The 12,059-nt window shown below is 43.0% G+C and overlaps 1 long non-coding RNA gene across 1 annotated transcript; it reads right to left on the bottom strand.

Moving 5' to 3' along the window:
* Window positions 1–5,876: 5,876 nt before the first annotated feature.
* LOC120031958 lies at window positions 5,877–7,626 on the bottom strand. The gene is made up of 2 exons (XR_005473777.1): window positions 6,764–7,626; window positions 5,877–6,581 (listed from the first exon to the last, which is right to left on the bottom strand). It is a non-coding gene; the product is annotated as an uncharacterized LOC120031958 (long non-coding RNA).
* Between the last annotated feature and the right edge of the window lie 4,433 nt (window positions 7,627–12,059).

Raw genomic sequence — 12,059 nt, 5'->3', positions numbered from 1 at the left:
TATGTGTATGGCTGTCTGTGTGTGCATGTGTGTGAGACCATTCGGTGTGGCCAGCGGCTTGGCCTGTCCACCCCATGGCCCCTGGCAACCATGTATGTCTCAATGACAAGGTCACTGCCAAAGGTCGGTCTCTCTCGCTCTCTCTCTCCCCGTGGGGCTGAATGCCCTTGAAATTCCAATTGCAATGAATTCCCTGAATACGCCCAATACATGTTATTTTCCATAATATGTCCAGGTAAAAGAGACTGAACTCTATACTCTTCTGGAAGGTTGGTGACCTGTGGACTTCAGAGTCTTGGGAATTCCAAGACGGATATTCAAGAAACTCTGTGTTCACTCCTAATGGGCCCATCTGCAACACAATGAGTAGTCATGGCTTGACAATCATTGGACAACTATTTGCCTATACCTGCGGATTTCCCCTCGCTTTGTCCTGTCCTCACAGCAGAATAGGCTGGATAACCTCTGCTGCATCCAGATTGATATGAGAACTGGCTACGTCCTACGACACCCATTTGTACTTTCTGACTTAATAAGGAGATGCATTCCATTCTTTTCATTGGAGCAAAATGTCTTTCTTTCATGTGGCCAAGAGGGACTCGGAGCTGAAGATTACCAATCAACTCCTGATCCAAATGTCATGGTTTTTCAGTTGAAGTGGAACGCACACACATGCATGCCGTCACATACGCGCAAACACAACTCTTAATGAGTTAGAAGTTCAAAAGCGACGTTTCCAAATCCTTTCAGAGCTAAATCTAATCAGTCCCCTGGCTTGTTGCCTATGTCTTTAGTATAGAGACAAGCAGACAAACTTCACTGTAAATACTACAGTGTTCTAGTCATGTCTGCAACACTACAGTAAATACTCCAGTAAAGTCTGCAAAAACACTACAGTGAATACTATAGTATTTAACCATAGTACACTATAGTATTTAACTATAGTATACTATAGTACTTTTCATGTGGGTTGATGTGTTGAAGATAGATATTGCTTTCAACCACAAAAACGGCAGCCTTGACTGTCTGTCCCCTCCACCCACCAGGGTGAAAGTGTTGACCATTAGTCTTGGCGGCCACAGGGCGATGTGTAGATTGGTAGTAGTGAACTGTCGGGCCACACAGGTGACAAGGGGAGGCAGAGCTGCTATAAAACACAGGGTGAAACCAATGTGTCACTCTCACTCGGCCAAAGAGGAAGAAATTATTAATTTCCTTCAGACAAGTCCCTCACTCCACAACCCAGCCAGCAAGCCAGACGTTGAGGATGTTGCCACCATAGCTGTGTGTAACCCGAGACGTTGGTCCCTGCCCGCTGCCTGCCTACCACCGTCAGTTTGAAAAAACTCAAGTGTGTGCCCCTCGCTAGGACAGATCCCACACGCCGCCGTCTAAAAGCAGACAGTCGATAATCAACGCCTCAGTGTCTGCGTCACTTCTCACATTGACCGGAGAACAACCAAGACCGGTCTTGACCGGTTGTGGCTCTGTTGATAAGGCTTTGGCGACACCCTGTGACAACTTTTGGTATGACACCTAACATGTTGAGGGACGGGAAGAAAAGCATGTGAGAGGGAGCACCTGTTTAGGTTGTATGCTTGGGCCAAAAGCAGTGGGGTACAGTAAGGGTGGAGGACAGGGCAAGCTGTTAACTGTAGAGATATTTACTGTTTGTAAAGATGAGGGGAACGGCCGCTGAAACACTTTCTCCGCACCCCTCGGCCATTATATTATATGACCATGCATGTAAATCTCTACTTCCATTCCAATTGAGACACTGCGTTCCGTCACGGTCTCTCTCTCGCATGATAAAATAATCACCCACTGTAACAGACTGAATGTATGTACGCTAATAGTGGCCCTTAATTAACACGTGGAGAAGAATTATGCAACAGACAAACCTCCACGCCACCCCTGCACCCTGTGCTATTTATGGCAGCTGACAGATCTGTGGCTAACGACAACCTCATCCTTCTCGACATTGGACAAGCAGTTCCACCTAGTGGATGTAAAAATAGTTTCCTCATAGTGTAATGTCATACTCCTGATGAGCTGGCAAATCAGCGGTCTAGAGGAGAATGAGTTGGCCAATCAGCAGTCTAGAGGATGAGCTGGCCAATCTACCCCCATGAATAGTATCACCACACGGTTGGAGCTAAAAACAAACACATTTCGTTGCACCTGCAAATATGTTTACTGACCAATAAAATGGGATGTGTCTGCTGATACCACTCTTATTATACTCTTACCATACTGCTCAATGTATTTATACACCTGCCCCCATCCCCAATACACATGTTGGACTATAAATTGTGCCTTCCTGTATTATACTTATGCCAAAATTCTTTATTCTATTCCATTTACTTTATGTTTGTATTGTTATCTTGTAGTATTTCTTATTGTTCTTGCATTGTTGAGGAACCTGTAAGCATTTTGATGGATGATGTATTCCATGCCCATATATGCCATTTGTTTTGTTCATGAAAAACTCAGACCTTGATTTGACTGGCATCCACCCACACCATTCTGTTGTTGGAGTACGCCCACACCATTCGGTTGTTGGAGTACGCCCACACCATTCGGTTGTTGGAGTACGCCCACACCATTCGGTTGTTGGAGTACGCCCACACCATTCGGTTGTTGGAGTACGCCCACACCATTCGGTTGTTGGAGTACGCCCACACCATTCGGTTGTTGGAGTACGCCCACACCATTCGGTTGTTGGAGTACGCCCACACCATTCGGTTGTTGGAGTACGCCCACACCATTCTGTTGTTGGAGTACGCCCACACCATTCGGTTGTTGGAGTACGCCCACACCATTCTGTTGTTGGAGTACGCCCACACCATTCTGTTGTTGGAGTACGCCCACACCATTCGGTTGTTGGAGTACGCCCACACCATTCGGTTGTTGGAGTACGCCCACACCATTCTGTTGTTGGAGTACGCCCACACATTCGGTTGTTGGAGTACGCCCACACCATTCTGTTGTTGGAGTACGCCCACACCATTCTGTTGTTGGAGTACGCCCACACCATTCTGTTGTTGGAGTACGCCCACACATTCGGTTGTTGGAGTACGCCCACACTATTCTGTTGTTGGAGTACGCCCACACCATTCTGTTGTTGGAGTACGCCCACACCATTCTGTTGTTGGAGTACGCCCACACCATTCTGTTGTTGGAGTACGCCCACACCATTCTGTTGTTGGAGTACGCCCACACATTCGGTTGTTGGAGTACGCCCACACCATTCTGTTGTTGGAGTACGCCCACACCATTCTGTTGTTGGAGTACGCCCACACCATTCTGTTGTTGGAGTACGCCCACACCATTCTGTTGTTGGAGTACGCCCACACCATTCTGTTGTTGGAGTACGCCCACACATTCGGTTGTTGGAGTACGCCCACACATTCGGTTGTTGGAGTACGCCCACACTATTCGGTTGTTGGAGTACGCCCACACTATTCGGTTGTTGGAGTACGCCCACACCATTCTGTTGTTGGAGTACGCCCACACATTCGGTTGTTGGAGTACGCCCACACTATTCGGTTGTTGGAGTACGCCCACACCATTCTGTTGTTGGAGTACGCCCACACCATTCGGTTGTTGGAGTACGCCCACACCATTCTGTTGTTGGAGTACGCCCACACATTCGGTTGTTGGAGTACGCCCACACCATTCTGTTGTTGGAGTACGCCCACACCATTCTGTTGTTGGAGTACGCCCACACATTCGGTTGTTGGAGTACGCCCACACTATTCCAATACAGAAAAACTTCCTTTTTACATACTTAATTACCATTTTTGGAAGGAAAATAATTTCACTCATATTGTAAGTAATTATAGGTCATATTATGTAGATATCTGAAAACATTGAACAGTTACTTTAAAAGCATTGCTAGTGAGGTTGTCAATGTCAACATTCAATCACTGGCAAATTAAACTAGCCTGTTACCAGAACTCGATCAGTGACTTGGTTGGAAGATGTATTGTCTGTAATGTTTCTACATCTGTATGGTAAACCAAAATAATTGGATTGGATGAGGTATGTGCAAACTAGAGCAAGTTTCCAATAATTTCCTTTCAAATCAGTGAAGTGAACACAGTTCAGGAGAAAGGAGAGCTTGAGATGCACCGCTGCTCAGTGGGAACCAACAAGACTTGGCAGTACAAGGACTTTGCCCAATATGTTCAAATATTACATTTGTATAGTGCTTTTTGTAGAATCTCAAAGCACTTCAAGAGCAAAAAAAAAACATACAAGCAACATCATTAAAGGTGAAACAATAGAGGCTTTGAAAGCTGCATCCTCCGAAGATGGAGAGGGTCAGTTCATGGCTTAAGGTAGACAGAGGATGGTAGATGGTGATTGAGTCTGCTGAGAAAAAAACTGATCGCTCCCACGCACTAGGCTAACCTGGTCAGAGCATTTTGTATTATTCTGTACATAAATCTGACACACCATTTAGTACATGTAACTTTTTGTAAGGTACAGTACGTATTAATTTGTGGATGTACATACCCCTTTGTATGACATGTCACAAATTACAATTCATGTTACGAATTTGCAGAAACTTACAAATTCTAGCTAGGTGGCTATCAGCTAGGGGTTAAAATTAGGCGTTAGGTTAAGCGGTTATGGTTTATGGTTAGCTAACATGCTAAGCAGCTAAAAATGTAAAGTAGTTGAAAAGTTGCTAATTAACTAAAATGCTAAAGTTGTCCGTGAGATTCAAACTCACCTTTGGGTTGCTAGACATTTGCGAGATACATACACCTTTCATTTTAGCCTTAAGTAACATATCCTAATTTGAATGTCCTGGAATTTCTTGACTGTTACATCTAGTCCAGGAGACCAGGCTGACTAATCCAATGTAATCTTACTCCATACTCGCAGAAAAGGATTCCAGGACAACCTTCTCCCACTGGCTGTTTTAAAGTATCTGTCCTACTACACCAAAAGGCTTTCCAGTCATCCATGAAGGGAAGAGCATGTCTGTTCTCAACCCTAACTGAAGGACTATAATAAAAGGCTGCCAGACATGTGGAAAATCTCAATTGCATACACCTCTCGTCCTCCCTCGTCTCCTTCTCAAAACCCATTGGATGAGAAAGCCAGAGGTCCCTCCCCTCTGACCTTCAATAGACTTGAGACTGCAATTGAGATCTTCCCATGGTGGTGGAGTCTTTCTGGAATCTCTAACCAGAGTAAAACACAGAGGGCGTGTAAATACGTGTATGAGGGGGAGATTAAATTTGTAGGCTAGCAGTAGTTTTTGTTTAGGGAATAGTTTCTTACTCTCCTTTGTGAAAGGAAATACAGGGAGTTCTCATACGAGGTTGTTACCATCTTGTCATTGTCCTAATGGAGGCACCTTTATCATGGGTGAGCACTGACACCTAAACCGTCCATTCAAATTCCCTCAGAGCTCTATAAAGCAGGGATGGGAAACAAAAATCTGAACTCATGAGGGCCACAGTAGCTTGCAGGTCTGGGATTAAACTAATTTTGCCATTGGGCAGAGAAAAGAGGTTTACAGATATTTTCATGCAAATCTAAACATTGACAGGGAGATGTTGGCAGTAATAACAGCAGAGTGACTTAAGACTATTAATGGGGGCCCACGGTCAGTAATCCAACAGTGATTACTAGATGTTTAGATTGCTGGCTAGACTTAATCCCCCCAAAAGTTCTGACATGAGCGACCAACAAGAAAACTGCTGACGCAAAACCAAATTGCACCATGTGTATTCTACCTCACCTGTAAATTGAGACAGTAAACATTTCTGGCCACGTTACTTTAGTTGAAATACCAACATGTGAAAGCAGAGTGACACTAAAGATCTTCAAAGTACAGAAAACAATTTAACAAAACAAAGTGGCAACAGGTACTTTTATTCACAAGAGCATTTAACTAGGAAGTTGGGATTTCTCAACATGTCCAGACACATACAACACATTTACATCAATGTCATTGGCGACAAGTTTAAACAAACGTTTACATTAAGTAATCAAAAAAATGATGTAATGTCTTTCCTATGGGTAACAAATAACTGTAATGCGTGAATATTACCCAAACTTGCATTTGGTAACATGATTGCTAATCAAGTCAGTATCACCCATTAAGTGTACATTAGAACTGCAACACTACATGTGAGGTGGACTTGAAACCTTACTTCCTTCCTCAGTCATCAGCACGTGTCCATCGATCTGGCAACAGCCGAGCTGATTGCAGTCAGGTAGGAGGCAAGTAGAAGGAGTGACCTGAAAAAGGCTCGCACAAGAGTAAATACAGCAGATGGCTGTGAACACATCTGGGTACTGTGAATACAACCAAGTCGACCAAAGGCAAATTACTCCATATCGCAGATGAGACTACACCTGTAGTGATGTCAATGAAATGCAACCAAATGATGTCAAATTGCACCATAGAACGTTGAACCTGAATGACTGCACTACCTGCCACGTTTACCTGTTGGTGACGCAGGTTTACCTGGGATACCTTAGCGGTTGACTCAACTTCACCGGAAGCGACGCTGCGAGCGAGCGCCCTCTACTGACAGGCAGCGTCCGGTGCGTCGCTGTGAGGACAAGGAAAGCCCAAAATGTAACATGATTGTGCAATAGACCATAGTCAAATGAAATTCAAAATACATTTGTTAACGTTAAATTTAAAAACGTTCAAAAAATAAAATTGACAGGCAGTAATTACCTAGGGTCTTATTTATAATACACATCTTATTTACAATAACCTTATGCACACCTTGGTTTGCGAGGTTTAGAGTCAATGCACTGGTCAGCTCTGCCACAGACTGGTTCAAGCCTGATCAACATGATCCAAAATGGAGATACATTTCGTCGAAGTCCCTCTGTTGAAAATCAAGAGAACTTTCACACGCGCTCCTGGGTGAAAGAGAGGCGCTAGAAACAAATGAAACTGCGTGCGACTTGAACTGGTTGGAACTGGTGTCGATGTGCATGTCGTCGTATACAATGTCCATCAGATACTGTGTTGTATTCGTTGGCGCCATTGCGCCTAGTGGTCGTGTAATTCTGCCGATATTTTCGGTCTCCATATACGTCATCTCTTCGCCGTTGTCGGTCAAAAGTTGTTCCTGGTTGACCAGTTTAGTGAGTAACGTTACCTTCTTCTGTTCGCAACGAATGTATTTTTTGAGAGTGGCTTTGACAAGGTTGGTGCGCCACCGTTTCAGGCCTTCCTTGGAACTCAAATGGAGAAGTTTCCTCAGTCTGCACTTTGAAAGTTTACCAGATCGTCTGGAGTAGCCAGGTTTCAGTACTTTGAATTCCACTTTAGTTTCCATGCTGTCCAAGCACATTTCACAAAATGTTAAAAAATAAATCGTGTCTGAGTTAGCCGTTTGTAATATCAACTCAGCCAGCTAGATCATTCACAACTATACAACTGGATAAATTCAACTGAATCCAAATAAAATGTTCGAGGATAAAAAGTCAATGCACTTAACGTTACAATGATGCGTTTTACGACCAAAAATGTCGTCAAAAGATTAATAGATAAAAAGCCAAAATCAACCTCCCCGTAGTATCGCAAAATGGAATGAGCAGTAAAACGTTGATAGCACATTGCTATCTTCTGAAAAGGAAGTTCCCATGATCCTTTGGAGTAAAAATATCTTCTTCTATGAGGTTTAACGGCGGTTGGCATCCAATTTGTTGCATTACCGCCACCTACTAGACTGGAGTACAACTCCCTTATACTTTGCTTGAAAAATGCAAATGTACTAAATAAACACCCTACCTTCGAACACTACACTCACTAATTTCAAAGTTATATAAAATAAAATTAACACCACCCTACTCCACTAATTAAATGTATTTATTCCTACCTCATGCCATCATCCTGAAAGGATGTGACGCCACCCTGTCTGCGTCACATCAAACGACGAGCATCACATACACCGGGAATCTCTGCCCTCAGCTGGTCAACTTTTATATTTACTGCTACTCCAGTTATCACTCCTTTTATTGGTGACCTTTTCTTGAGAGCAAAACAATTCACGTTCCTTTCCCCCATTTGTTTTACTCCAAGTGCCTTCTTCCTCTGACCAACAGAAACACAAACAATTATCACTAGACCACTTTTGGTTACCCTCACCGATTCCACATTACCCAACTCTTTTTTTCACATACCGTGAAACCACAAATGAATCAGCCAAAAGGCAAGAGTCCACTTTATCCATAAACTTCACTCCTACTGTCACAGACTCATCTCTTTTCTTACCCTCCGTGCATACCTCGGTCTCCGATAACTTCACCACACCTACCAACTCCGATACTTCACCCTCATTCACTTCCATTTCTCCTCCTGTCTTCAGCTCCCTCTGCTTACACTTTCTATCATTCTTATTTAACAAACCATCTACTTTTTTCCACCATTTTTATCCGACTCAAGCTCACCCTCTTCTTCCCTCTCTCTTAGACCTCCTCTCCCTCTCTTTTTCCCTCCATTCCTCCTCCATTTTCCAAGTATACGTCTCCTTATGGTAATACTGTACTACTCCTGACAACCATCTTGATCTTGCTTTCTCTAGGGACTCCCTTTCCGCTCGGAGTAAAAACAGTCGACTTCTCTGTAATGTAAAATGTATTATTAGCGCAACCTATTCAGGGTCGTCACTAGTCACCACAGCCACAAAGTCATACACCTAGTGTATTTCTACAATTTCTCTTCTTAAAATGTGATGTAAAACCTAACCGTAATCACACTGCTAACCGTATGCCTAACCTTAAATGAAGTACCATGCTCAGATTCCTAATGACGTCTCAGATTTCATTATTTGCAAACAGGGACAGTTTCGTTGCAAACAAGACACACCGATTTGGCATTGGAGAAATAAACTAAGTAAAAAAAGAAATGTCCCTTTTTCAGGACCCTGTCTTTCAAATATAATTCGTAAAAATCCAAATAACTTCACAGATCTTCATTGTAAAGGGTTTAAACACTGCTTCCCATGCTCGTTCAATGAACCATAAACAACTATGGTTGTGGAACGGTTGTTAAGACACTAACAGCTTACAGACGGTAGGCAATTAAGGTCACAGTTATGAAAATTTTGGAAACTAAAGAGGCCTTCCTACTGACTCTGAAAAACACCAAAAGAAAGAACCCCAGGGTCCCTGCTCATCTGCGTGAACGTGCCTTAGGCATGCTGCAAGGAGGCATGAGGACTGCAGATGTGGCCAGGGCAATAAATTGCAATGTCCGTACTGTGAGACGCCTAAGACAGTGCTACAGGGAGACAGGATGGACAGCCGATCGTCCTGGCAGTGGCAGACCATGTGTGACAACACCTGCACAGGATCGGTACATCCGAACATCACACAGGTACAGGATGGCAACAACAACTGCCCGAGTTACACCAGGAACGCAGAATCCCTCCATCAGTGCTCAGACTGTCCGCAATAGGCTGAGAGAGGCTGGACTGAGGGCTTGTAGGCCTGTTGTAAGGCAGGTCCTCACCAGACATCCTCAGCAACAACGTCACCTATGGGCACAAACCTACCGTCACTGGACCAGACAGGACTGGCAAACTGACGAGTTGCGGTTTTGTCTCACCAGGGGTGATGGTCGGATTCGCGTTTATCGTCGAAGGAATGAGCGTTACACAGAGGCCTGTACTCTGGAGCGGGATCGATATGGAGGTGGACGGTCCGTCATGGTCTGGGGCGGTGTGTCACAGCATCATCGGACTGAGCTTGTTGTCATTGCAGGAAATCTCAATGCTGTGCATTACTGGGAAGACATCCTCCTCCCTCATGTGGTACCCTTCCTGCAGACTCATCCTGACATGACCCTCCAGCATGACAATGCCACCAGCTATAATGCTCGTTCTGTGCGTGATTTCCTGCAAGACAGGAATGTCAGTGTTCTGCCATGGCCAGCGAAGAGCCCGGATCTCAATCCCATTGAGCACGTCTGGGACCTGTTGGATCGGAGGGTGAGGGCTAGGGCTAGGGCCATTCCCCCCAGAAATGTCCAGGAACTTGCAGGTGCCTTGGTGGAAGAGTGGGGTAACATCTCACAGCAAGAACTGGCAAATCTGGTGCAGTCCATGAGGAGGAGATGCACTGCAGTACTTAATGCAACTGGTGGCAACACCAGATACTGACTGTTACTTTTGATGTTGACTCCCCCTTTGTTCAGGGACACATTATTCCATTTCTGTTAGTCACATGTCTGTGGAACTTGTTCAGTTTATGTCTCAGTTGTTGAATCTTGTTATGTTCATACAAATATTTACACATGTTAAGTTTGCTGAAAATAAACGCAGTTGACAGTGAGAGGATGTTTCTTTTTTGCTGGGTTTATGATCAAATGAACACATAGGACTATCTCTCTGTCCATTCTTGGTCTGTAATTTCGACAGTGGTGTAAAAAGTACCCAATGTCATACCTAAGTAAAAGTAAAGATACCTTAATAGAAATGACTCAAGTAAAAGTGAAAGTTACCCAGTAAAATACTACTTGAGTAAAAGTCTAAAAGTGTTTGGTTTTAAATATACTTAGCTAAGTATCAAATGTAATTGCAAAAATATACTTAAGTATCAAAAGTAAAAGTATAAATCATTTAAAATTCCTTATTTTTCTTGTTTGTCCTTTAAAAAATATATATTTTATGGATAACCAGGGAAAATGTACGGAGTAAAAAGTAAATTATTTATCTACGAACGTAGTGAAGTAAAAGTTATCAAAAATATAAATAGTAAAGTACATATACCCCAAAAAACGACTTATGTAGTACTTAAAAGTATTTTTACTTAAGTACTTTACACCACTGAATTTTTGTAATTTGTATGGCATTATAAACTATTCTGCTAATATGTAAAATTACGTAGAATTGCATGAAATGTTTATAAAAAGCTATCAAAAATTCCATGTTGCCATGTAATGCTTAAAGGACAAAGAACAGTTTCTAAAACTGCATATGTAAAGCTCTGGTCTGTCCAAGAAGTGATGGTAAACGGTATAGACATGTTCTCTGCTATCCACTTTGTTTTAATTATTATTTTGGGTATAGGGGAGGTTTGCTGTTATTGTTTCTTCAAGCGTTCAGAGACGGTTTAGGTAAAATATTTACTGAAGGGAGCGCCATCCATTTGTTTTTAGTAAAGTCGGGCCATTCCAGCCTGGATGGGGGAAAAATCTGATTATTTTGGAAAAAAAGTTCAGTTGTATGCAGGTTGTCTCTTGAGAGGTCCACCCCAAAATAGACAAAACAGGAGAGCATAAGCAACATTTATATTAGTAGCAGACATACAGTACATGCAGACATGAATACATATTCTTCCACCAGGTGGCACATTTAACTATCAGTATTAATATTGTGCCACAAGAGGGCAGCCCAGCAACAAAACTCAGTTCATTAAGGGCTTAGCCTATAGGCTATGATTACAATTGATCAGATATTTATTATTTTACGGTCAGTGTGTTCATTTCATACATAGCCTTTTGTTGTGCGAACTGTTTCTGGCTGTGGAAAACAAGCAATGCCCAGAGTTGAGCAATGCTCACAACAACCGATGAATACAGCATGATTGAGGAGGCAACTGTCTAGAATAGATGCCAACGGTCTAGAATAGATGCCAGTGAAAAGACAAGTACAGACATTAGCCCACGCTTTCACACAAACACATGCACACACACAGGTTTACCATGTGTTTTTATTTGTATTTATCTGATCTAATATTGAAGACTTTAGTTTTAGTTCTTAGTTTTTTATTAATACTTTTATTATTACGTGGTATTACTTTTCTATTATTTCTCAATTTTCTGTCTCTCCGCATTGTTGAGAGAAACACACGCACGCACGCACGCACGCACGCACGCACGCACGCACGCACGCACGCACGCACGCACGCACGCACGCACACACACACACACACACACACACACACACACACACACACACACACACACACACACACCTAAAAGATAGGGCTGTCTGTAATGCCATGGAATAATGTAATGTCAACCTATTTCCTCTGCTCAAATCTCTACTTGTGCTCAATAGTCTAGG

The sequence above is a fragment of the Salvelinus namaycush genome, chromosome 38 (genome assembly GCF_016432855.1).
Source record: "Salvelinus namaycush isolate Seneca chromosome 38, SaNama_1.0, whole genome shotgun sequence".
In the NCBI taxonomy this organism is placed as follows: domain Eukaryota; kingdom Metazoa; phylum Chordata; class Actinopteri; order Salmoniformes; family Salmonidae; genus Salvelinus; species Salvelinus namaycush.
This window is presented reverse-complemented; position numbering and strand designations above follow the sequence as displayed.